Raw genomic sequence first — 27,516 nt, forward strand, 5'->3', positions numbered from 1 at the left:
GCCGCTGCAGCAGTCCCTTCTCCTTCCGTATTGGCTGCCCGGCGCTGCTATGAATGCTGGGATGCGGTTCGCTTTACAATTACAACAACAGTAATAGAACAAAAAACAGAAAGACATAGAGGTAGGAAGGCCCGGCTCGCAAGCTTACAATCTATAGGATCCCCCTAGAACTGATATGCGCTGCTATATAGTGGCAGGAGGGAAATGTTATGGGAGAGACGGGGGTCATCGCACTAATGACACCCCCCACCCAAGTTCTTCAGCCACGTCTCAGCAACCAGTGGTGGGGTTGGTATTAAACTACAGTATCAGTTTTGCCTGGACGCAGATAAATCATAATTGCAAATGTCTAACTGATGCATCTTTATCCACTTAAAAAACAACTTTACTACCAGCATTTCCTTTAAACAACAGATGTTCTGTCCTTATTGCACGTCACTGTTGCATGACTGAATATATTTTATCTTAAATTATGCAGAGTGCGCCTACGTCCACTGTAACTGGAAGATCCAAAGGTTTATGATCAGATCTGGGGTAAAAATGGCCATCAACCATCGGTGGTTATTAACCATTGATGTTCACCCACCAATGGTAGCAGGTTTTACCATTGATGGCAGAGGTGCAGATGGTTTCCCGCCATAGCTGCTTTCTGCATGCAGTGATAGCAGAGGCTCAGGACCCTATTCAGCAATAGTTACCGCCCAGAAATAGAGAAAAAACGCCCGTTGACAAAATTGCAAATGCATAGCAATGCACGTTCTGATTGCAAAACCATATGCAAATACCAGAACATCGAAGAGTTTTTCCATCTGCCCAGGCAAAGTTATCCACAATTCGGCATACGCAAGAGGCTGGAAGTGGTCATCGCTGACGTCAGAGACCCTTCCTGTCAATCAAAATGTGATTGCGTTGCAGCACATTAAAAAATGCTATTCGCAGCCACGCATGCCGAATGCGAATTCTGCATATGCACAGTTATTTGATAACCAGCCGAGTGGCGATTTGCAACTTTTGCGATCCAACCTGAATGAGGCCCTCAATACGTAAAATACATGATGGCTTCTAGGACAGGGTGCTGAGGAAGGAAGCCGACTCTTACCACTTATCTGGAATATGTATCATAGTGACTCACTCAGTTGCCCCAACAAAATTTTATTAAATCAGGCACAAAGAGTTTTTAATTGATACAGAAAATCTTTGTTATCACCGACAGATAGTAAATAGACCTGTTAGGAGGATTCAGTAAGGTGAAGAGGAGCCCTTTTCTTCCTAGAGTGTCTTTTCTCAGAGGTGTAGTATTTAACTCCATTATTTAGTTTATGTCCCTCATTGGCTACAGACAAAAGGATTTATTGGCAAGTAAAAATCTCAATATTCACATTACTGCAGCATGCAGTTTGCTGAGAGACCACTGGATGGCAGCCCTGAGCTTACAGCAACAGGACATCACTTCTAGTTTGAGGGTGAATGTAATTTTCAGTTTTGCAATATTAATTATTGCCTATCTAAGACTTTGCAAAATACACATAGGAACTTGAAATGTATCCCAAAAGTAGACTATATAATTTTAAAAGAAAGCAGTATAAAATAAATAAAAAATACTCCCATTTAGTAATAAAGTAATACAGCTCCCCTTATTGCTGTTTCCCAGGTGAGAAGCCCTGCTGGTTATTTCTGTGTCTCCCAAAACAGGTGTATAACATTCGTATATGGGGGGTAATTCAGAGTTGATCGCAGCAGCATATTTGTTAGCAGTTGGGCAAAACCATGTGCTCTGCGGGGGGGGGGGGGGGGGGGGGGCAGATATAACATGTGCAGAGAGAGTTAGATTTGGGTGGGGTGTGTTCAAACTGAAATCTAAATTGCAGTGTAAAAATAAAGCAGCCAGTATTTACCCTGCACAGAAACACTATAACCCAACCAAATCTAACTCTGTGATTTCTTAGTTTTTTATTTTTAATAAATTTGCAAAAATCTAAAAAAAAACCACCCTTTTTCACGTTGTCGTTATGGGGTATAGTGTGTAGAATTTTAAGGGGAAAAAATAAATGTATTCAATTTTGGAATAAGCCTGTCACATAACAAAATGTGGAAAAAGTGAAGCGCTGTGAAAATTTTCCGGATGCACTGTATTTAGTGCAGAGATCAAATACTTAGTCGAAGTAAAGGGAACTGTGATAACCTTTGTGCCATCTCAGTAGAGGAAGTACCATATTATACATTAGAGATGTGCACTTGAAATTTTTCGGGTTTTGTGTTTTGGTTTTGGGTTCGGTTCCGCGGCCGTGTTTTGGGTTCGACCGCGTTTTGGCAAAACCTCACCGAATTTTTTTTGTCGGATTCGGGTGTGTTTTGGATTCGGGTGTTTTTTTCAAAAAACACTAAAAAACAGCTTAAATCATAGAATTTGGGGGTCATTTTGATCCCAAAGTATTATTAACCTCAAAAACCATAATTTCCACTCATTTTCAGTCTATTCTGAATACCTCACACCTCACAATATTATTTTTAGTCCTAAAATTTGCACCGAGGTCGCTGGATGACTAAGCTAGGCGACCCTAGTGGCCGACACAAACACCTGGCCCATCTAGGAGTGGCACTGCAGTGTCACGCAGGATGGCCCTTCCAAAAAACCCTCCCCAAACAGCACATGACGCAAAGAAAAAAAGAGGCGCAATGAGGTAGCTGTGTGAGTAAGATAAGCGACCCTAGTGGCCGACACAAACACCTGGCCCATCTAGGAGTGTCACTGCAGTGTCACGCAGGATGGCCCTTCCAAAAAACCCTCCCCAAACAGCACATGACGCAAAGAAAAAAAGAGGCGCAATGAGGTAGCTGTGTGAGTAAGATAAGCGACCCTAGTGGCCGACACAAACACCTGGCCCATCTAGGAGTGGCACTGCAGTGTCACGCAGGATGGCCCTTCCAAAAAACCCTCCCCAAACAGCACATGACGCAAAGAAAAAAAGAGGCGCAATGAGGTAGCTGTGTGAGTAAGATAAGCGACCCTAGTGGCCGACACAAACACCTGGCCCATCTAGGAGTGGCACTGCAGTGTCACGCAGGATGGCCCTTCCAAAAAACCCTCCCCAAACAGCACATGACGCAAAGAAAAAAAGAGGCGCAATGAGGTAGCTGTGTGAGTAAGATAAGCGACCCTAGTGGCCGACACAAACACCTGGCCCATCTAGGAGTGGCACTGCAGTGTCACGCAGGATGTCCCTTCCAAAAAACCCTCCCCAAACAGCACATGACGCAAAGAAAAAAAGAGGCGCAATGAGGTAGCTGTGTGAGTAAGATAAGCGACCCTAGTGGCCGACACAAACACCGGGCCCATCTAGGAGTGGCACTGCAGTGTCACGCAGGATGTCCCTTCCAAAAAACTCTCCCCAAACAGCACATGACGCAAAGAAAAAAAGAGGCGCAATGAGGTAGCTGTGTGAGTAAGATAAGCGACCCTAGTGGCCGACACAAACACCGGGCCCATCTAGGAGTGGCACTGCAGTGTCACGCAGGATGGCCCTTCCAAAAAATACTCCCCAAACAGCACATGACGCAAAGAAAAATTAAAGAAAAAAGAGGTGCAAGATGGAATTGTCCTTGGGCCCTCTCACCCACCCTTATGTTGTATAAACAGGACATGCACACTTTAACCAACCCATCATTTCAGTGACAGGGTCTGCCACACGACTGTGACTGAAATGACGGGTTGGTTTGGACCCCCACCAAAAAAGAAGCAATTAATCTCTCCTTGCACAAACTGGCTCTACAGAGGCAAGATGTCCACCTCATCATCATCCTCCGATATATCACCGTGTACATCCCCCTCCTCACAGATTATCAATTCGTCCCCACTGGAATCCACCATCTCAGCTCCCTGTGTACTTTGTGGAGGCAATTGCTGCTGGTCAATGTCTCCACGGAGGAATTGATTATAATTCATTTTAATGAACATCATCTTCTCCACATTTTCTGGATGTAACCTCGTACGCCGATTGCTGACAAGGTGAGCGGCGGCACTAAACACTCTTTCGGAGTACACACTTGTGGGAGGGCAACTTAGGTAGAATAAAGCCAGTTTGTGCAAGGGCCTCCAAATTGCCTCTTTTTCCTGCCAGTATAAGTACGGACTGTGTGACGTGCCTACTTGGATGCGGTCACTCATATAATCCTCCACCATTCTTTCAATGGTGAGAGAATCATATGCAGTGACAGTAGACGACATGTCCGTAATCGTTGTCAGGTCCTTCAGTCCGGACCAGATGTCAGCATCAGCAGTCGCTCCAGACTGCCCTGCATCACCGCCAGCGGGTGGGCTCGGAATTCTGAGCCTTTTCCTCGCACCCCCAGTTGCGGGAGAATGTGAAGGAGGAGATGTTGACAGGTCGCGTTCCGCTTGACTTGACAATTTTCTCACCAGCAGGTCTTTGAACCCCAGCAGACTTGTGTCTGCCGGAAAGAGAGATCCAAGGTAGGCTTTAAATCTAGGATCGAGCATGGTGGCCAAAATGTAGTGCTCTGATTTCAACAGATTGACCACCCGTGAATCCTTGTTAAGCGAATTAAGGGCTCCATCCACAAGTCCCACATGCCTAGCGGAATCGCTCTGTGTTAGCTCCTCCTTCAATGTCTCCAGCTTCTTCTGCAAAAGCCTGATGAGGGGAATGACCTGACTCAGGCTGGCAGTGTCTGAACTGACTTCACGTGTGGCAAGTTCAAAGGGCATCAGAACCTTGCACAACGTTGAAATCATTCTCCACTGCACTTGAGACAGGTGCATTCCACCTCCTATATCGTGCTGAATTGTATAGGCTTGAATGGCCTTTTGCTGCTCCTCCAACCTCTGAAGCATATAGAGGGTTGAATTCCACCTCGTTACCACTTCTTGCTTCAGATGATGGCAGGTCAGGTTCAGTTGTTTTTGGTGGTGCTCCAGTCTTCTGTACGTGGTGCCTGTACGCCGAAAGTGTCCCGCAATTCTTCTGGCCACCGACAGCATCTCTTGCACACCCCTGTCGTTTTTTAAAAAATTCTGCACCACCAAATTCAAGGTATGTGCAAAACATGGGACGTGCTGGAATTTGCCCAGATTTAATGCACACACAATATTGCTGGCGTTGTCCGATGCCACAAATCCACAGGAGAGTCCAATTGGGGTAAGCCATTCTGCGATGATCTTCCTCAGTTGCCGTAAGAGGTTTTCAGCTGTGTGCGTATTCTGGAAAGCGGTGATACAAAGCGTAGCCTGCCTAGGAAAGAGTTGGCGTTTGCGAGATGCTGCTACTGGTGCCGCCGCTGCTGTTCTTGCGGCGGGAGTCCATACATCTACCCAGTGGGCTGTCACAGTCATATAGTCCTGACCCTGCCCTGCTCCACTTGTCCACATGTCCGTGGTTAAGTGGACATTGGGTACAACTGCATTTTTTAGGACACTGGTGAGTCTTTTTCTGACGTCCGTGTACATTCTCGGTATCGCCTGCCTAGAGAAGTGGAACCTAGATGGTATTTGGTAACGGGGGCACACTACCTCAAGAAATTGTCTAGTTCCCTGTGAACTAACGGCGGATACCGGACGCCGTCTAACACCAACATAGTTGTCAAGGCCTCAGTTATCCGCTTTGCAGCAGGATAACTGCTGTGATATTTCATCTTCCTCGCAAAGGACTGTTGGACAGTCAATTGCTTACTGGAAGTAGTACAAGTGGGCTTACGACTTCCCCTCTGGGATGACGATCGACTCCCAGCAGCAACAACAGCAGCGCCAGCAGCAGTAGGCATTACACTCAAGGATGCATCGGAGGAATCCCAGGCAGGAGAGGACTCGTCAGAATTGCCAGTGACATGGCCTGCAGGACTATTGGCATTCCTGGGTAAGGAGGAAATTGACACTGAGGGAGTTGGTGGGGTGGTTTGCGTGAGCTTGGTTACAAGAGGAAGGGATTTACTGGTCAGTGGACTGCTTCCGCTGTCGCCCAAAGTTTTTGAACTTGTCACTGACTTATTATGAATGCGCTGCAGGTGACGTATAAGGGAGGATGTTCCGAGGTGGTTAACGTCCTTACCCCTACTTATTACAGCTTGACAAAGGCAACACACGGCTTGACACCTGTTGTCCGCATTTCTGTTGAAATACTTCCACACCGAAGAGCTGATTTTTTTGGTATTTTCACCAGGCATGTCAATGGCCATATTCCTCCCACGGACAACAGGTGTCTCCCCGGGTGCCTGACTTAAACAAACCACCTCACCATCAGAATCCTCCTGGTCAATTTCCTCCCCAGCGCCAGCAACACCCATATCCTCCTCATCCTGGTGTACTTCAACACTGACATCTTCAATCTGACTATCAGGAACTGGACTGCGGGTGCTCCTTCCAGCACTTGCAGGGGGCGTGCAAATGGTGGAAGGCGCATGCTCTTCACGTCCAGTGTTGGGAAGGTCAGGCATCGCAACCGACACAATTGGACTCTCCTTGTGGATTTGGGATTTCGAAGAACGCACAGTTCTTTGCGGTGCTTTTGCCAGCTTGAGTCTTTTCATTTTTCTAGCGAGAGGCTGAGTGCTTCCATCCTCATGTGAAGCTGAACCACTAGCCATGAACATAGGCCAGGGCCTCAGCCGTTCCTTGCCACTCCGTGTGGTAAATGGCATATAGGCAAGTTTACGCTTCTCCTCCGACAATTTTATTTTAGGTTTTGGAGTCCTTTTTTTACTGATATTTGGTGTTTTGGATTTTACATGCTCTGTACTATGACATTGGGCATCGGCCTTGGCAGACGACGTTGCTGGCATTTCATCGTCTCGGCCATGACTAGTGGCAGCAGCTTCAGCACGAGGTGGAAGTGGATCTTGATCTTTCCCTAATTTTGGAACCTCAACATTTTTGTTCTCCATATTTTAATAGGCACAACTAAAAGGCACCTCAGGTAAACAATGGAGATGGATGGATACTAGTATACTTATGGATGGACTGCCGAGTGCCGACACAGAGGTAGCTACAGCCGTGGACTACCGTACTGTGTCTGCTGATAATATAGACTGGATGATAATGAGATGAAATCAATATATATGTATATATAATATCACTAGTACTGCAGCCGGACAGGTATATATATTTATTATGTAATGACTGATGACGGACCTGCTGGACACTGTCAGCTCAGCAGCACCGCAGACTGCTACAGTAAGCTACTATAGTAGTATGTATAAAGAAGAAAGAAAAAAAAAAAAAACACGGGTAGGTGGTATACAATTATGGATGGACTGCCGAGTGCCGACACAGAGGTAGCTACAGCCGTGGACTAACGTACTGTGTCTGCTGATAATATAGACTGGATGATAATGAGATGAAATCAATATATATGTATATATAATATCACTAGTACTGCAGCCGGACAGGTATATATATTTATTATGTAATGACTGATGACGGACCTGCTGGACACTGTCAGCTCAGCAGCACCGCAGACTGCTACAGTAAGCTACTATAGTAGTATGTATAAAGAAGAAAAAAAAAACACGGGTAGGTGGTATACAATTATGGATGGACTGCCGAGTGCCGACACAGAGGTAGCTACAGCCGTGGACTACCGTACTGTGTCTGCTGATAATATAGACTGGATGATAATGAGATGAAATCAATATATATGTATATATAATATCACTAGTACTGCAGCCGGACAGGTATATATTATATATTTATTATGTAATGACTGATGACGGACCTGCTGGACACTGTCAGGTCAGCAGCACCGCAGACTGCTACAGTAAGCTACTATAGTAGTATGTATAAAGAAGAAAGAAAGAAAAAACAACCACGGTGTCAAAGTCAGAAAAATGTCTCTATGCACGTTGCCATATTTGCACCGCACACTGGTCCGCGCTGCGCATGCGTACGCTCTCCCGTGAAGGCGCATACCCGCAATAGCGTGCACTCGCAGGCGCGGTATGCGTATTTACGGTAGAGTTTATGTAGTCGTAGCGTGCGACTCATTCGTTACAAATGTTCACAATTAATGTAGTTTGTAGATCATGGTCCCCTTGATAGATTCTGAAAGTTTGGTTAAAATAGAAGGTCCCTGGTTAAAGGAATCCCTCTTTGTATTGTACGAAGGGTCTGACAGGAATCATACAGCAGTGTTTGGTACCCATCGGAAGAGTATTTAATTAGTAATATTCCGGTGTTGGTTTGGAGCGTATTAATCGCTCGTGCGAATAGTTATGGACATAAGAAGTTTATGTCCATTTCTATTATTTACACATACTCAGGTATGCGGCGGGAAACCCAGTTTCCCACCCACCTGAGCTGTTGGAAATCGTCACAGCCCACCTGTATGAATCACCCTATGACCTTTTGTTATGATGCAGGGCCGAATTCCTTCGGCCAATGGACAATGGGATTGTAGGACCATGAGATTGCATTGTGTGTGGGGCATAAATAGGCAGGCCGACCACATCCAGCTCTCACTCTCTCATCAACGGTTATCTGCTGATAGCCGGGAGCTGGATATCGAGGCGCAGGCGATCATACCCTTTGTGCGTAAGTTTCTCTCCGTAATCATTGTCTTTCTGTGAGCCAATTTCTCTCATCTCTCTCTCTCTCTCTCTCTCTCTCTCTCTCTCTCTCTGTTCTGTTCTCTCATATCTCCCCTAGACTAGGCTAGTATTGTATTGTATTAGATAGTATTGTATTGTATTGCATTTAGGTCAGTGTAGTATTGTCTTTTTGTATTTATTGTTTAGTTCTGTGGTTAGGAAGTCTTTGTTATATTGTAGTGTATCATTTGTACTGTTATCCCCTTTTTACAAGTATATTAGATATAATACAGTTAATAGGCTTTGGAACCTAAACCAGTATCTGTGTATTTTCTATAGTGTTAAGTGTTCACTTGAGCGTCGGTGACGCTCAAGCAGCTTTGTAGTTAGTCAGGTTACACAAGGTTGCACTTACACCCTGTACTCACATTAAGGTATTCTGTGTATTTCTTTGGTATAAGGTTTAGACATAAAGGTATAGCATTGTGAGCGTCTGCACCGCTGGTGACCTCCTCGTGGTCTCGAGCGTAAGCTACGCCATAGCGAATCATTACTCTAGTCATAGCCAATAACGTGTCCTGTGATCACTGGGCCGTGAGCGAACGTGACGCTTGAGCGTCTCGCCTACGGCTGAGCGATCGTTACGCAACTAGCGTACCATTACGGTACTTCTTAAGCAAACAGCGTACAGTGTTCTTAGACTTCATAAAGGGTTATAATTACGACAAAAGGAATTTAGCATTGTCAATTGGGGACTCGTCCTATCCTTCTCATATCTGCACTAGGTAGATCAGCAGACATTATCCCCCAGCAAAGGGTGGGAGGTTGTCTCCCAGTGCTGACGGGATAAGCGTCTGCTTCGCTTAGATAAAGAGTGCTGAAGGAATCCGGGAACCGGAAGTAAGAACAAAACGCTTGTGTCTTTTAAAAAAACTGTTTTATTTCTCTTCTGTCTTGCGTATACACGCACGCATACATTTATCTGCATTTCTTTTTCAATTTCGTATATCACTATTCCTGTTTGCCAATTTTTATAGTTGATAGAAAGTGCTAAAAAGAGATTTGCTGTTATTTCATAATAAAGGTAATAGTTAAAGTATAGAACAACACACGATTTGTCTAGGAGACAAGGCAGTCAGTGTGGATTGCGGTAGATGATCAGGGATCATTTACATTGATAAAAGTATATATTGTGTTACGGTGGATCTTTGCATTGCGTACACGTGTCGCTAACAAAGACTAGCGTACGCAATCCAAAAGGCAGACGCACGCAGCGTACATTACGCAACGTAGCGTCCGGTTACGCTCACGTAGCTCAAGTCACGAAAAAGTTGAATTAGCGCAAAGCGATAATTAGCGCAAGGCGATAAGTAACGCACAGCGGTAGATAACGCGAAGCGGTAAATAACGCAAATCTATTTTTGGAAAAAATCTGAAATTTAGTTTAACAGATCCTGCTCCTAATTGGTAACACTGTTGGACTGAAGACAATTTCTGCGCAGAAATAGATATAGAAACAAAGTGTACATGTGTTGAGTGAGTGTGGTTTTGTATACATAAGTTTATACAACTTTAAGGTGGAACCAAAAGGAAAGCCGGGTACTCGTCAAGGGACATACGTGTAAGTGACATATACGGTGGCTAGGGAGGCATCCCTGGTTAAATAATATTTGAGCATTAGAGTATAGCGGACCATAAGGTAACAAGACCAGGAGGTCATAAGGTAACAAGACCAGGAGGTCGTAAGGTAAAAGGTCCGCTATAAAAGTCCAGTGGCACAACGCCTGGGGTGTTGGTGCAGAACCCATATAGGCCATACAAGCTCTTGCTGAAGGAATCGCGGCCGGAAACATCGATTCCATTGATCTTTCAGTACATAACAAGTAGTGCTTGTGTACTGAACGATTGGACCGCACGTAATTGTGTGCAGTAGTTAGTAATCTGACCTAATACCATTAGAGTAAAGTGGTCACAAACGCTATTTGTACATTCTGACGTGATTTGTGTAATTTTTTATTTTTGGAAGGGAAGTTCGCTGGTCACTCAGGAACTATCTAACAACCCCAACTTTACTGGAAAGAGTAAGTGTCCTGCGGGTAACCCTCATATGTTCCAGTAAACTGAAGGTTCCATAGGGGCCCTGTATCGAGTACGCCAGCACCACGTCGGTGTGATCAGGTCGTATTGGTCGAGGTGGGCGAGTGAGTGGGGTACTCGGTAAACCGCCACCGCCGGCCTACTGTGGAGTAATTTGGTTGTCTGTAAAGGCTTGCTGAAAACCTTGATACAGAGATCCAAGGAGGACTAAGCAACACCTGCAGACTATGGGGGCCAGTTGCTCAGGTAGGGGGCGATCAACCTTGGTTCAGGTTGATTCTGTGAACCGACCAGTTGGGTCGGCACGATATGTAATGTGTGAAAAATATGGAAGTCACACCGAATCTTTATGTGATGAATGGGAGAGAATGACTGTACAAGACAGGGACAAATTCCCAAGAATAGGTAGCTTTAGTCCAGAAGTGTTACAAAATTTAAGGAGGAGGATATGTCTCGTAAAATCAGCAAAGAGACGAATTCAGCATCATGATTATTTACAGTTATGGCACCAGGAAGGTGAGATACAGAGAGGTTTGGCTCTGGCGGCAGGATCTGGGGCAGTCAGGAAGCTGATAGCCACAGCTCCTCCTCCACCATACATTGCAGGAGAGAAGTTGATTGCGGAGAGAAACGCACTGGGTTGTAAAACACAAACTCTTAGTAACCCTGTAAATGTTAATGATGTTAACCAAATAACTCATGCAAGTATTAACCCGTGCAAGATGTACCCTGTTTTGAACCTTCCTCAGGAGTGTGATCAAGAAGACGATTCAGCAACAATTTCAGCTCTCTCTCTTGCAGCCACCATAGCAGAGACCACATTAGGCACAGCGACACCCACGAGATTAGTGAAAGCCCCTAGCGGAGGGATAGGTGAGGTCGTGTCAACGGGTAAGTACGGCACCATGCACTACACTGAAACAATTGTACCACAACAAGCTGTAGAATCTACACAGGAAGAGGCTGTTAGAATTGCTCCTGTAAGGGTAATAGCAGTTCCCAATGGAAAAACAGATGTGTCTGGAGCCACTCCCATAAGGAACATTGCCATGTACACTCCATTTTCCAGAATGGAATTAAGAACAATAGTGTCCGAATTTCCTGACCCCAGAAAGGACTTAGTTGCTAGCCAAAAATACATCAGGGATCTAGGTAACACTGTAGAACCCAACAACAAGGATTGGCAGATACTGCTAAGAGCTTGTTTACCTTCCAATGTTGACGCAACTCAATTTTTAGCTGACTGTGCATTGGATAAAGATGTACCGCTTACAGACGTGTACAACAAGGATAATGTAAAAAGGATAAATTTACAGCTAAAGGAGTATTTCCCAGCCGTTGTTAAATGGAATAAAATATTTTCCATTAAGCAAAAGGAGTCCGAAACGGCAACAGAATATTTTCACCGGGCACTATTAGAAATGGCAAAGTACACTGGTATAGAAGACATTAAGACCAACCCAAACCATCGAGAAGTAGCAGTATCTGTACTGATGGATGGTTTGAAAGAAACATTAAAAGCTAGGGTACAGACCACGCAGCCATGTTGGCGAGGTCTGTCAGTGTCCACATTGAGAGAGGCTGCTATTGATCACGACAGAAACATCACTAGGCACAGGGAATCGCAAAGTGATAAGTTGATGTCCGTAAGTATACAGGCGCTGACCACAAGGCAGCCTGCGTATGTACCACCGAATCCTGTGGGTAAGGCAAGTGTAATAACATGTTTTTCTTGTAACAGACCGGGACACTTTGCACGAGAATGTAGAACAAAGAATGTACAAAGATCTTTTCAACCCCCTAGACAACAACACAACACACGACATTGGGAGCAGGGTCCACAGAGGCGGAGTTTTGAGCCACATACAGGGGAAACAAAAAGATATCCCCCGAACAGAGATTGGCATGCCTCTGGTAGTTCCCAGCTAACTCCCTCACAAGTAGTTGCTGCCAGCGGGATTCAGGGAGGTCAGCATACCCAATAGGGGTGTGGCCATACCTGTAATCTGCACCCAGTTAAGTTGATTGCTAGTCTTGGAAGCGAACCAGAAATTGCAATCAATGTAGCTGGTAAAACTTTAAACTTTCTTGTAGACACAGGGGCGGCCAAGTCAGTGATAAATTCGACAGTGGGCATGAGAACCACTGGTAGGACAATTCCAGCCATGGGAGTAACAGGAGTAGTCCAGCACTACCCTGTTAGCAAACCAGCCGAGATTACAATAGGGCCTTTGCATACCAAGCATTCCTTTTTGCTGGCTGCATCGGCACCAACTAATCTCCTGGGAAGAGACTTACTATGTAAAATGGGTTGCGTCATTTATTGTACTCCTGAAGGTGTATTCTTGGACATCCCTGAGAATCACGCTCAGGAAGTACGAGACATGTTAGACTCCCCATCAAAATTAATGTCACATTCCATTATGACAAATAGGAATCCATCCCAAGTAGAAGAGATGACATCTCAGATACCAGAGTCACTTTGGACAAAAGATGGACAGGACACTGGATTAATGGCAAACGTAGCTCCAGTAGTTGTACAAGTAAAAGATGGTAGGATAGCTCCAAAAATCCCACAGTATCCTCTGAAGCCAGAGGTGGAGTTAGGAGTTTTCCCAGTAATAGAGCGCTTGCTACAACAGAGCATTCTAGTAAGAACGTCCAGCACAGCAAATAGTCCCATCTTCCCTGTTAAAAAGAGTGGGGGGAGGGGTTACAGGCTAGTGCAGGATCTAAGGGGGATTAACAAAATAGTTGAGAGTCAGTTCCCCGTAGTGCCTAATCCAGCTGTCATCCTAATGCAAATTCCTCCCACTGCCAAATTTTTCACTGTTATTGACCTCTGCTCCGCATTCTTTTCGGTACCTCTGCACCCTGACAGCCAATATTTGTTTGCATTCACATACAGAGGAGTCCAATACACGTGGACTCGGTTACCCCAAGGTTTCATAGATAGTCCAAGTATATTTTCTCAAGCTTTGCATGATTGTTTACAGTCTTTCCAACCGGAGAGTGGATCAGTGTTGATACAGTACGTGGATGATCTACTACTGTGTTCTGATTCATTGGAGGCATCCCTGAGGGATACGAAACAGCTCCTGTTTCATCTTTCAGACACAGGTCACAAGGTTTCCAAAGACAAGTTGCAATTATGCCAAGCTAAGGTAAAATATTTGGGACACTGTCTAACACAAGGACTGAGACACCTGACCGCTGATAGAATCCAAGCCATTAGAGACATGACACTGCCACAAACCCAACAACAGATCAGGACGTTTCTAGGAATGTGTGGGTATTGCCGTAATTGGATCCCAGGGTTTTCCATATTGGCGCTACCTCTGCAGGAAATGGTCTCTTCAAACAAACCTGATCGGATTTCGCATACAGACGAATCCGAAACAGCATTTGAGAGACTCAAACAGTGTCTAACGCAGGCACCAGCACTAGGTATGCCAGACTATGGGAAACCCTTTGAACTATACGGAACAGAAAGTGCTGGGTGCGCAGCAGGTGTACTAACACAAAAACACGGTGACGCCAGCAGGCCAATTGCATACTACAGCGCCCAGCTAGACACGGTAGCACGATCCCTCCCCACATGCTTGCGTAGCGTTGCGGCGATAGCATTGCTAGTGACGAAAAGCGAAGATGTTGTGCTAGGCCACAACCTCACAATCCATACACCGCATGCGGTATCTGCCTTATTGAATTCTGCCCAAACCAGACACGTCTCATCAGCAAGGTTTACGAGATGGGAATTGGCATTAATGGCCCCAGTAAACATCACCATAAGGAGATGCAGTGCATTAAACCCTGCAACATTTCTCCCAGGTGTGCCTGGTCAGACACAAAGGGTGGAAGGTGAGAGTGATGGGGAAGGAGGATTTAATGCAAAGGAAGATACACATGATTGTATGGAATATTTGACCCAAAATTTTACCGCAAGGCCTGACATCAGTGACAATCCACTGGAAGATGCAGAACTCACGTTCTACACGGACGGTAGTTGTCACAGACAGTCAGACTCGGGAGACTTGTGTACTGGATACGCAGTCGTAGATGACCAAGACACCATAGAAGCGGAACCGCTAGGCCCACCTCACTCAGCCCAGGTTGCTGAACTGGTCGCCCTAACCAGAGCATGTGAATTGGCTAAGGGTAAGTCAGCCAATATCTACACCGATTCCAGATACGCGTTCGGGGTAGTCCATGATTTCGGAGCGCTATGGCGGCTCAGAAATTTCATGACGGCGGCTGGTACACCGATAGCGCATGCAGCTCATATAAAAAGGCTTCTAACAGCGATACAGGAACCCGACAGAGTGGCTGTTATCAAATGTAAAGCACATACATATAGCCAAGACCCAGTATCCCTTGGTAACAGCCGAGCAGACGAAGCCGCAAAGCTTGCAGCTGCTACCCCCATACAGACAGACACCACACAACTGATGGTATTTAATACCATCAACACACAGAAGTTGTGTGAGATGCAGAATTTGTGTTCCACACAGGAAAGAGCAGTCTGGAAGGCAAAGGGATATGGCCAGGAGTCCTCAGGGCTCTGGACGGATGGACATGGTAAACCGGTGGCCCCCAGGGCATACCTTCCATGTCTGGCTGAAGCAGCTCACGGGCTGACTCATCTAGGCAAGGAGGGGATGTGCAAATTGGTAAGAGCATACTGGTGCGCCCCAGGATTCTCCTCTCATGCGAGTAAAAGAGCAATGTCATGCCTTACCTGTCTGAGAAAGAATGTTGGAAAAGCAATACCTACAGAACCATCCCATATCCCACCTGCCGGCGGCCCTTTCCAGGTAATACAAATTGACTTCATTCAATTACCCCCATGTCGAAATTTGAAATATGTACTTGTTTGTATAGATGTTTTCTCGAATTGGGTCGAAGCTTTTCCAGCAGCTACAAATACCGCTATGTTTACAGCTAAGAAAATTGTGCAGGAATTTGTATGTAGATATGGTATCCCTAGAATCATTGAAAGTGATAGGGGTACCCATTTTACAGGTGATGTCTTTCAAGGAATGTGTAAGTTGATGGGAATTGATAGTAAGCTGCACACTCCGTACCGTCCACAGGCGAGTGCGAAGGTCGAAAGAGTGAACAGCACTATTAAAAATAAATTGAGTAAAGTAATGGCAGAGACAGGATTGACGTGGCCAGAAGCTTTACCCATTGTTTTGTATAGCATCAGAACCACTCCCAGGTCCCCTCTTAATCTGTCTCCTTTTGAAATCTTGTTTGGTCGACAACCGCATGTCATGATTAACCCTCAGGATGATTTGAAATGTAACAATGAAGTAACTGTAAAGTACTTGATTAACATGAGTAAGCAGTTGAGGAGTCAAAATGATAATCTGAAGTTGGTGATTCCTGATTTACCAGGTAGTAATTGTCATGACATTGAACCTGGGGATTATGTAATGATACGAAATTTTCTACGCTCAGGTTGTCTTATTGATAGATGGGAAGGACCATACCAGGTCTTATTGACTAGCACCACAGCATTGAAGGTTGCTGAGAGAGAGACTTGGGTCCATTCATCCCACTGCAAAAAGGTTGCCGATCCAGAGAAGTCCCGTGATAAGGAACAGACGGTAGAGGTTGTATCACTGGAGTGTCTGTTCCAGGAGGACTGAGGCGGCACCTGAGCCTTGAAGACCGAAAGCAGTTGTCGACTCCCTTCTCCCTTTTATTGTTTTTCTCCACTTCCCAGCCCCTCTCCCTTAAAATTTCTTTTTCCCCCTTCTCATTCTTCTCTATTTCCTCCTCAAAGATGGACTTGCCCCAAGAGACTGTGATCCGGATTTTGATGTTAACCATGATGTTGACCAGAGCAGTCTGTTCCGGCGAGAGTACCATAGAGGTCGAAAGAGGTTCTGGAATGGGTTCCGATTATGATGATGGAGGCGTAGTTTTCCAAGATCAACCAAACCAACAAGCAAAGGCGAGTATCAGAAAACGATCCGATAGAAGAAATTGTGATGGATTGTTAGCTGAAGAAAATTGTATCTGTAGGCTCTGTGATAATCTGGTTGAAGATGGATGCATAAAGAAATGCCAATCTAGTTTTAATATCCATATGGACCGGCATCCATTGAGTGACTATCACTCCTTAGTGGGTAACGTGTTAAACCAAACAGATTGTTGGGTATGCTCTCAAGTACCTCAGGGTCACAGCAAATCAGGGCTAGTACCATTTCCTTTAACGTTAGGGGAGGTACTTGAGCTAAGTGGTGGGAGACCGGTGGACCGGAGGTTTAACATCTCCAGCCCTCCTAGTTTGAAGCTCCACCAATACCATGTGGATAGGTCCCTCATATGTTTTAACATCTCCAATCCTAGAAAACCGGGAAACTGGGAAGTGTCATGGAGTAACCACACCATGACCTTTTCACACAGAGCAGATAGAATGCCTACAGATACAGAGCTCGTACGCCATATAGCCAGTAGAGGAAAATCTTTTCGGTATCGATATACCTTAGGAAATAGGATTACTAGAGTTGGAGAGGTATCACCAGGATACTGTGCACATATCGTACAAACTGATACGTGCATTAAGCAGATGGAAGAATTAGGGTCAGGAGATTTCACCTGGAAGGTTTGTAACATGGTCATGTCCTTCTCCGTCCCTTATGTTCTCCCCGATGACGCATATTTCATATGCGGGAGAAAGGCGTACAAGTGGCTTGCCCCAAACTCTGAAGGATTGTGTTATATTGGAAAAGTATTGCCTGAAGTGATGACTGTTACACATGACAAAATGAAGGACATACACCGTGGTGCCCAAGCTCCTTATACTCACACTCATTACGAGCACCGAGTTAAAAGACAACTGTCAGAAAGGTTAGAGCATCCGGCCTCTGATCTTATCCATGAATCCACCGGGATTCAGGTTCTGGTAGCGTTAGATTTCACTCGTACCGCTCGAGGTGTGATGAATTATAGATACATTTCCGCACTCGCCAATTTGTTAGATAATATCACTGAAATGTATGATGACACGTTTAGATACACTGGAAGAGAACTTCAAGCTTACAAAACAGAACTAGTTCAGCATAGGATGGTTCTTAATTATCTTACAGCAGTAACAGGCGGATATTGTGTTACATTGGCAACACAGTACGGCATAAAGTGTTGCACGTATATCACAAATAGCACCGAGGACCCGGTAGAGGTCATAGACCAAAAGATGGACGATATTCTCCAATTGAAGTGGGAATTTCGTCGAAAACACAATCTCACCCTTGCTGCTGTAGGTAATGAGCTGACTGGTTGGGTGTCATGGTTGAACCCGCGAAATTGGTTCTCCGGTTTAGGAGACTGGGCTCAAGGAGTCATAATGGATGTTGGAAAGTTTCTACTATGTATCTTGGGTGTCGTTATATCGATTGGATTGATATTTAGATGCGGGCAGGCTTTAATGAGGTGCAAACAAAGTACAAGAGTGATGAGCTTGAGGAGCGAGGAAACCGTAATTAACCTGGATTTGATTTATGACCCAATGATAGAAACCAGAATGTGATGAAAATGCGATTATACGGTCCGTTTCTTTCACCTGTTTTTCTGCTTTTCTCCAAGATACAAAGACCCCCTTGGACGAGGAAGTTGACGAGACGCTATACAGACAACAGACAAGCACCAAAGAAGAAGATTTGACAACTTTAAATATGGACACTTGATGAACTTTGCCATGGATCCCCAGTTTCCCTAGTATTTTTAAACTCACGCTAGCCCAACATTTTTGTAAATCTGATGGCACTGACAAAGCTTGTTGCTCATGCCTAAGGAGCAAAACAGCGCAAAGAAGACGACTCTCAACAGATACCGAACACAACTTCAACAACAGATGTACATTTCCCTGACATAGAATATCATTGCATTTTTTGTAAGTGTTCTTTATCTTCATCTCTACAACCCTCAGGTAACGACACACATAGACGATAGGGAATACAGGCACAGATATCAGCAACCACATACCTCCCCCATTCATGTATCATCAACTAAAATGTGCATCCCCATTTTGTTACAACCACAGCCGAAATGAGCTCGGTAGAGTTTGACAGCCCATCCACAGACCTGTACCACAGGATAAGAAGGAATTCAAATGTATACTTCGCAATACCTCGAAGCTAGATTTACCACACGTACGGCACGATGATACATGACCCTCCAAACATGGACTCATACACACATGCTTCTACTTTCTCACTAGGTCATACCCTCTTCACACCTACTCCACTCTTCTCCCCTACCCAACCATGGAAATCAATTAACCCCTGACTTACATTTTTCTCCTTAAATATTTTAGAAGGTGGCAGTTATTATTGACTGCCAAAGGGTGGACTGTCAAAGTCAGAAAAATGTCTCTATGCACGTTGCCATATTTGCACCGCACACTGGTCCGCGCTGCGCATGCGTACGCTCTCCCGTGAAGGCGCATACCCGCAATAGCGTGCACTCGCAGGCGCGGTATGCGTATTTACGGTAGAGTTTATGTAGTCGTAGCGTGCGACTCATTCGTTACAAATGTTCACAATTAATGTAGTTTGTAGATCATGGTCCCCTTGATAGATTCTGAAAGTTTGGTTAAAATAGAAGGTCCCTGGTTAAAGGAATCCCTCTTTGTATTGTACGAAGGGTCTGACAGGAATCATACAGCAGTGTTTGGTACCCATCGGAAGAGTATTTAATTAGTAATATTCCGGTGTTGGTTTGGAGCGTATTAATCGCTCGTGCGAATAGTTATGGACATAAGAAGTTTATGTCCATTTCTATTATTTACACATACTCAGGTATGCGGCGGGAAACCCAGTTTCCCACCCACCCGAGCTGTTGGAAATCGTCACAGCCCACCTGTATGAATCACCCTATGACCTTTTGTTATGATGCAGGGCCGAATTCCTTCGGCCAATGGACAATGGGATTGTAGGACCATGAGATTGCATTGTGTGTGGGGCATAAATAGGCAGGCCGACCACATCCAGCTCTCACTCTCTCATCAACGGTTATCTGCTGATAGCCGGGAGCTGGATATCGAGGCGCAGGCGATCATACCCTTTGTGCGTAAGTTTCTCTCCGTAATCATTGTCTTTCTGTGAGCCAATTTCTCTCATCTCTCTCTCTCTCTCTCTCTCTGTTCTGTTCTCTCATATCTCCCCTAGACTAGGCTAGTATTGTATTGTATTAGATAGTATTGTATTGTATTGCATTTAGGTCAGTGTAGTATTGTCTTTTTGTATTTATTGTTTAGTTCTGTGGTTAGGAAGTCTTTGTTATATTGTAGTGTATCATTTGTACTGTTATCCCCTTTTTACAAGTATATTAGATATAATACAGTTAATAGGCTTTGGAACCTAAACCAGTATCTGTGTATTTTCTATAGTGTTAAGTGTTCACTTGAGCGTCGGTGACGCTCAAGCAGCTTTGTAGTTAGTCAGGTTACACAAGGTTGCACTTACACCCTGTACTCACATTAAGGTATTCTGTGTATTTCTTTGGTATAAGGTTTAGACATAAAGGTATAGCATTGTGAGCGTCTGCACCGCTGGTGACCTCCTCGTGGTCTCGAGCGTAAGCTACGCCATAGCGAATCATTACTCTAGTCATAGCCAATAACGTGTCCTGTGATCACTGGGCCGTGAGCGAACGTGACGCTTGAGCGTCTCGCCTACGGCTGAGCGATCGTTACGCAACTAGCGTACCATTACGGTACTTCTTAAGCAAACAGCGTACAGTGTTCTTAGACTTCATAAAGGGTTATAATTACGACAAAAGGAATTTAGCATTGTCAACGGGTAGGTGGTATACAATTATGGATGGACTGCCGAGTGCCGACACAGAGGTAGCTACAGCCGTGGACTAACGTACTGTGTCTGCTGATAATATAGACTGGATGATAATGAGATGAAATCAATATATATGTATATATAATATCACTAGTACTGCAGCCGGACAGGTAGATATATTTATTATGTAATGACTGATGACGGACCTGCTGGACACTGTCAGCTCAGCAGCACCGCAGACTGCTACAGTAAGCTACTATAGTAGTATGTATAAAGAAGAAAGAAAAAGAAAAAAAAAACACGGGTAGGTGCTAGGTGGTATACAATATTATATATATATTATATACAATTATATATATATATATATATTAAACTCATAAACTGGTGGTGATTATTAAACTGGTGGTCAGGTCACTGGTCACACTATCAGCAACTTGCAAGTAGTACTCCTGAGTCCTAAGCAGACAATCACAATATATATTATACTGGTGGTCAGTGTGGTCACAAACAATGGCAGTGTGGCTGGCACTCTGGCAGCAAAAGTGTGCACTGTACGCAGGGGTGTATCTACCTATTGGCCAGGATGGCACTCGCCAGGGGCGCTAGGCAAGGAGGGGGCGCCGCCTGGTTGTGCCACCCGCGGCCAAAGGATAGAAAAGCAGTACTGTCAGACTGTACCTGGTGAGAGTCTGTTACTGCTGGAGCGGCGCTGATGTCCAGCAGCACCGCACTTGTAGTCAGACTCAAAATAAACTACAGCTCCCAGCAGCCCTTGTTGCTGGGAGCTCCCGGCAGCAAGGGCTGCTGGGAACTATAGTTTATTGTGAGTCTGATTACAAGTGCGGTGCTGCTGGACACTAGTCTGATCACTAGTGCTGACGGACACCGGCGCTGCGCCGGCAGTGGAGAAATATTTTCTTATGGGTACTGAGTGCCGAAAAATGGGCGTGGTCATGTGTTGTGATGGGGCGTGGTCACATGCTGCTAGTGGGAGTGGCTACATGACACTAGCGGTGTGGCCACATGACATAGCCCCTTTTTTTTTGTATTCTGGAGGCAAGGCAAAAAATATATAGTAATGCCTCCAGTATAATAGAAATATATAGTGATACCTCCAGTATAATAGAAATATATAGTAATGCCCCCAATTTAATAACAATATATAGTAATGCCTCAATAATAATATATAGTAATGCCTCCATTATAACAGGAAAATACAGCAACTGTCGCACTCCCAGTAACCCTGACAAAGTGGGAGGAGCTGTCATGCTGCCGAGCACCATGGTCTTGTTGCTTTGTGGCGCATTTTAATTGTGGCAATGGCAAAGTGCGTACCCGCTGCAAAATTCTTAAGGGTACTCTGTGCCTGAGCGTACCCGCATACTTGCACCGCTGGTACACAGCAATTGTTGTATAGCACAGTGCTACAGATCTATTAGTTGTTGAAAATAATAAAAAAGTGTTCGTGTTTGGGAGAAGGGACTGTAGTACCTGGAAAACTACACGATTTTCATGCATGTGAGATGCAAGTACTGTAACTAGTAAGTAAGCGAAAACTTTAACTTGTTGAGTGTAATAAAGAAAATACATATCTTACCTATTTCAAGGCCATGTTCAAGGAAATGTATATCAGTTAATTGTATAATTGATCATTTTATCTTGGAAGTGATGGCACCCTGATGTTTCTTCTAACAGGAAGCACTTCTACCATCCAACTAATGGTGTTTGGTTAATGGCTGGGTCCATTTGAGGCTCATCTCACAGCAGCTCATTAGCATTTCATTCAGGATGCAGTCAAGATGCCGGCGTTTGGCATCCCGGCGGTCGGAAAGCTGACGCCAGCATCCCGAAACTGCTCGGAATGCTGATGCTGGCATCCCAACATAGATAGCGATGCAGAATGCCAAAATCCGGATCAAGTTGGTGCCAAAGTCTCCACTGGCAAGCCACGTGGGAGGGTTAGGGTTAGGCTGCGAGGGCTGGAGAGTTAGGGTTAGGCTGCAGGGAGGGAGATTAGGAAGGGTGGGTTAGGGTTAGGCACCACTGAAGAGGCTTTTTTTGAGGGGGCGGGTTAAGGTCAGGCTGTGGGAAAGGTGGGTTAGGGGGGAGAGATGGTGTAACGTGAATACGAGACACTACTGTGCGGTGTAATGTGAATGAGGGACACTACTTTGTGGCATAATTTGAATTGGAAATACTATTGTGTCCACGTCCTTCCCCCACAAGACCATGCCCCATTTCCAATACTCACACCTTATTCCAAATGTGTGTAGGGGGGGGCGCCAGCCCCTTACTTTGCCAGGGGCGCTCGGACCCCTAGATACACCCCTGACTGTACGTTATATGTACTCCTGAGTCCTGCTCTCAGACTCTAACTGCTCCCCACTGTCAGTGTCTCCCCCACAAGTCAGATAATACAGTCACACTATCTCTCTCTATCACTTCAGCAAGTACTAGTAGTAGTAGTACTCCTCCTAATGCTCCCCAAAATTACTACTGTGTCTCTCTCTACTGTCTCACTCTCTTCTCTATAAACGGAGAGGACGCCAGCCACGTCCTCTCCCTATGAATCTCAATGCACGTGTGAAAATGGCGGCGACGCGCGGCTCCTTATATAGAATCCGAGTCTCGCGATAGAATCCGAGCCTCGCGAGAATCCGACAGCGTGATGATGACGTTCGGGCGCGCTCGGGTTAACCGAGCAAGGCGGGAAGATCCGAGTCGCTCGGACCCGTGTAAAAAAAACTGAAGTTCGGGCGGGTTCGGATTCCGAGGAACCGAACCCGCTCATCTCTAATTATACATGTAATAAGAAATGACTTTTTATGAATAGGGATGGGGGGCGATAAAAGCGTATACACAGGGTTTTGACAATCATTATCTGAAAATGCCCAGACCACAGTGTTGGTATAATGTTTAGCCTGAAGAAAAACCAGGGGATGGCCAGTTGAGGTGGCATACTTCTCCAAAGCCTCCAAGAATGTAAAGGCCAGTACTCACGGCCCGATGTGGGAGAGATGTGTGCCGAGCGAACCGCTCAGCACACATCTCTCCCGCCGCTCAGCACAGCGCGATGTGTGCGGAGTGTGCGGGGGGAGACGGGGGGCGCTCACTTTACCCAGCGGGTGAAGTGAGCGACCTGCTAGATTGCCCTACATGGAGGCCAATCTAGCAGCAGCGATAGCGATGCGTGGGGCTGCGCATCGCTATCGCTGTTAGGGCTACACACGGAGCGATCTTGCTGACAATCTAAGCAATCTAGTCAGATTGCTTAGATCAGTGGTTCTCAAACTCAGTTCTCAGGACCCCACACGTTTCATGTTTTCCATGTCACCCGGCAGCTGCACTGTGTATCACCAACTGTCACATTTTAAAAATCTACAGGTGACCTGCAAAACATGAACCGTGTGGGGTCCTGAGGACCGAGTTTGAGAACCTGTGGCTTAGATTATCGCTCCGTGTGTACCCCCGTTTAGAGTTTGCTTTGTGTGGCTGATAATCAGGCAGCCCATATCCTCTTATCAGTGATTTGCAGGATTTGCTTCCCAGTAACTACAAGGGCAGTGGTGTCATTTAGCAATCGAAAATCCTTGTCAGAAACACCTAATATAGGGACTGACAGGACAGCACGATCCCTCTCTCTTCAGATAAAATATCAGAGAGATTATTGGATAGGGAGAAGGGAGCAGCCCGCTTAGATGACCCAGAGACATGAAAGTGACCTGGAATAGGGTTTGCCTGACCAAGGAATGAGTCATACACTACAATCCGTGAGGCCAAATTTTTCCGCTCAAAGCGGAGTAACCATGGGGACATCAGTGACTGTAATGTTACAGGTGGACCCGTAGGGGGCATAAAGCATTCAACTAGAGCACCCAGTAGGTTTGAGAACGCAGCCCAGGTTGGCTCCTGATTGATTACATGAGCTACTGACTGACTGGGAGATGTATGAGACATAGGGGGTAATTCCAAGTTGATTGCAGCAGGATTTTTGTTAGCAGTTGGGCAAAACCATGTGCACTGCAGGGGAGGCAGATATAACATGTGCAGAGTGAGTTAGATTTGGGTGTGGTGTGTTCAATCTGCAATCTAATTTGCAGTGTAAAAATAAAGCAGCCAGTATTTACCCTGCACAGAAATAAAATAACCCACCAAAATCTAACTCTCTCTGCACGTTATATCTGCCTCCCCTGCAGTGCACATGGACCCTCATTACGAGTTGTTCGCTCGTTATTTTTCTTCGCATCGGTGCGATTAGTCGCAAACTGCGCATGCGCAACGTTAGCAGTGCGCCTGCGCCAAGTAAATTTGCTAAAAAGATTGGTATTTTACTCACGGCTTAACGAAGAAATTTCTTCGTTCTGGTGATCGGAGTGTGATTGACAGGAAGTGGGTGTTTCTGGGCGGAAACTGGCCGTTTTATGGGTGTGTGCGAAAAAACGCAGCCGTTTCTGGGAAAAACGCTGGAGTGTCTGAAGAAACGGGGGAGTGTCTGAGCGAACGCTGGGTGTGTTTGTGACGTCAAACCAGGAACGAAACTGACTGAACTGATCGCAGTTGCAGAGTAAGTCTCGAGCTACTCAGAAACTGCTAAGAAATTTCTATTCGCAATTCTGCTAATCTTTCGTTCGCAATTCTGCAAAGCTAAGATTCACTCCCAGTAGGCGGCGGCTTAGCATGTGCAAAGCTGCTAAAAGCAGCTAGCGAGCGAACAACTCGGAATGAGGGCCATGGTTTTGCCCAACTGCTAACAAAAATCCTGCTGCGATCAACTTGGAATTACCCCCATAGTACACAGACCATCACACAAACTTCCACCTCAGGTAAATCCATTGCGCATGCTCTGCAGGATGCAGGAGCGTCCCCAGATTTACTGCCCTACATGTTAAACATTTTACACAAATGCAACAAAGAGCGGTTTACAGGATACTGTAGTCTCGCTTAGGTAAGAAGGATGGTCAGGGTACTATAGTCTTGCTTAGGTAAATAGGATGGTCGGGGTCCGGTAGTCTCGTTTAGGTAAGGAGGATGGCCAGGGTACTGTAGTCTCACTTAGGTAAGAAGGCTGGCCAGGGTACTGTAGTCTCGCTTAGGTAAGAAGGCTGGCCAGGGTACTGTAGTCTCGCTTAGGTAAGAAGGCTGGCCAGGGTACTGTAGTCTCGCTTAGGTAAGAAGGCTGGCCAGGGTACTGTAGTCTCGCTTAGGTAAGAAGGCTGGCCAGGGTACTGTAGTCTCGCTTAGGTAAGGAGGATGGCCAGGGTACTGTAGTCTCGCTTAGGTAAGAAGGCTGGCCAGGGTACTGTAGTCTCGCTTAGGTAAGAAGGCTAGCCAGGGTACTGTAGTCTCGCTTAGGTAAGAAGGCTAGCCAGGGTACTGTAGTCTCGCTTAGGTAAGAAGGCTGGCCAGGGTACTGTAGTCTCGCTTAGGTAAGTAGGCTGGCTAGGGTACTGTAGTCTCGCTTAGGTAAGGAGGATGGCCAGGGTACTGTAGTCTCGCTTAGGTAAGAAAGCTGGCCAGGGTACTGTAGTCTCGCTTAGGTAAGAAGGCTAGTCAGGGTACTGTAGTCTCGCTTAGGTAAGAAGGCTAGCCAGGGTACTGTAGTCTCGCTTAGGTAAGAAGGCTGGCCAGGGTACTGTAGTCTCGCTTAGGTAAGAAGGCTGGCTAGGGTACTGTAGTCTCGCTTAGGTAAGGAGGATGGCCAGGGTACTGTAGTCTCGCTTAGGTAAGAAGGCTAGCCAGGGTACTGTAGTCTCGCTTAGGTAAGGAGGATGGCCAGGGTACTGTAGTCTCGCTTAGGTAAGAAGGCTGGCCAGGGTACTGTAGTCTCGCTTAGGTAAGAAGGCTGGCCAGGGTACTGTAGTCTCGTTTAGGTAAGAAGGCTAGCCAGGGTACTGTAGTCTCGCTTAGGTAAGAAGGCTAGCCAGGGTACTGTAGTCTCGCTTAGGTAAGGAGGATGGCCAGGGTACTGTAGTCTCGCTTAGGTAAGAAGGCTGGCCAGAGTACTGTAGTCTCGTTTAGGTAAGAAGGCTAGCCAGGGTACTGTAGTCTCGCTTAGGTAAGAAGGCTGGCCAGGGTACTGTAGTCTCGCTTAGGTAAGAAGGCTGGCCAGGGTACTGTAGTCTCGTTTAGGTAAGAAGGCTGGCCAGGGTACTGTAGTCTCGCTTAGGTAAGAAGGCTGGCCACGGTACTGTAGTCTCGCTTAGGTAAGAAGGCTAGCCAGGGTACTGTAGTCTCGCTTAGGTAAGAAGGCTGGCCAGGGTACTGTAGTCTCGCTTAGGTAAGAAGGCTAGCCAGGGTACTGTAGTCTCGCTTAGGTAAGAAGGCTAGCCAGGGTACTGTAGTCTCGCTTAGGTAAGAAGGCTAGCCAGGGTACTGTAGTCTCGCTTAGGTAAGAAGGCTAGCCAGGGTACTGTAGTCTCGCTTAGGTAAGAAGGCTAGCCAGGGTCCTGTAGTCTCGCTTAGGTAAGAAGGCTAGCCAGGGTACTGTAGTCTCGCTTAGGTAAGAAGGCTAGCCAGGGTACTGTAGTCTCGCTTAGGTAAGAAGGCTAGCCAGGGTACTGTAGTCTCGCTTAGGCAGGGCTGGCAACAGAAATATTGGGGCCTAGTACTCTGAAGTCTCTGGGGGCCCCCATGTTCTGTACTTGAACCCAAGAAAGACTTTAAAAAAATTATAATAATAATTAAAATAAACACACACACACAAACGGATTTCATTAGGATGGAAGTGTAATAAATATTCACTTACCACAATCGTCCAGTTCTTCTGTTTGCAGTGCTGCTGCTGCTGTTTCAGGGGTGTGGACGGTGTGTGCAGTTAGTGGAGCGGGTAGGCAGTGGTGCTGCTGGCCTGCTGCTGCAGCACGCTTCTTGTTCTTGCAGCAAGCTTCCACTGCAAGCTTTCCTTCATCTGCTAAAAGGTGGCGAGTGCCCATGGCGGCAAGGAGGACTATAGTACAGAAGAGCCGACACACGCGCAGTATTGCACATATTGACGCCGCCATTGCAGCGTCATATATTACTATGGCAGCACACACCAGGTGACGGAGCCAGGGTAGGAGGGGTCACCAAGGTATCGGGGTCC

The sequence above is a fragment of the Pseudophryne corroboree genome, chromosome 8, assembly GCF_028390025.1.
Source record: "Pseudophryne corroboree isolate aPseCor3 chromosome 8, aPseCor3.hap2, whole genome shotgun sequence".
Classification (NCBI taxonomy): Eukaryota; Metazoa; Chordata; class Amphibia; order Anura; family Myobatrachidae; genus Pseudophryne; species Pseudophryne corroboree.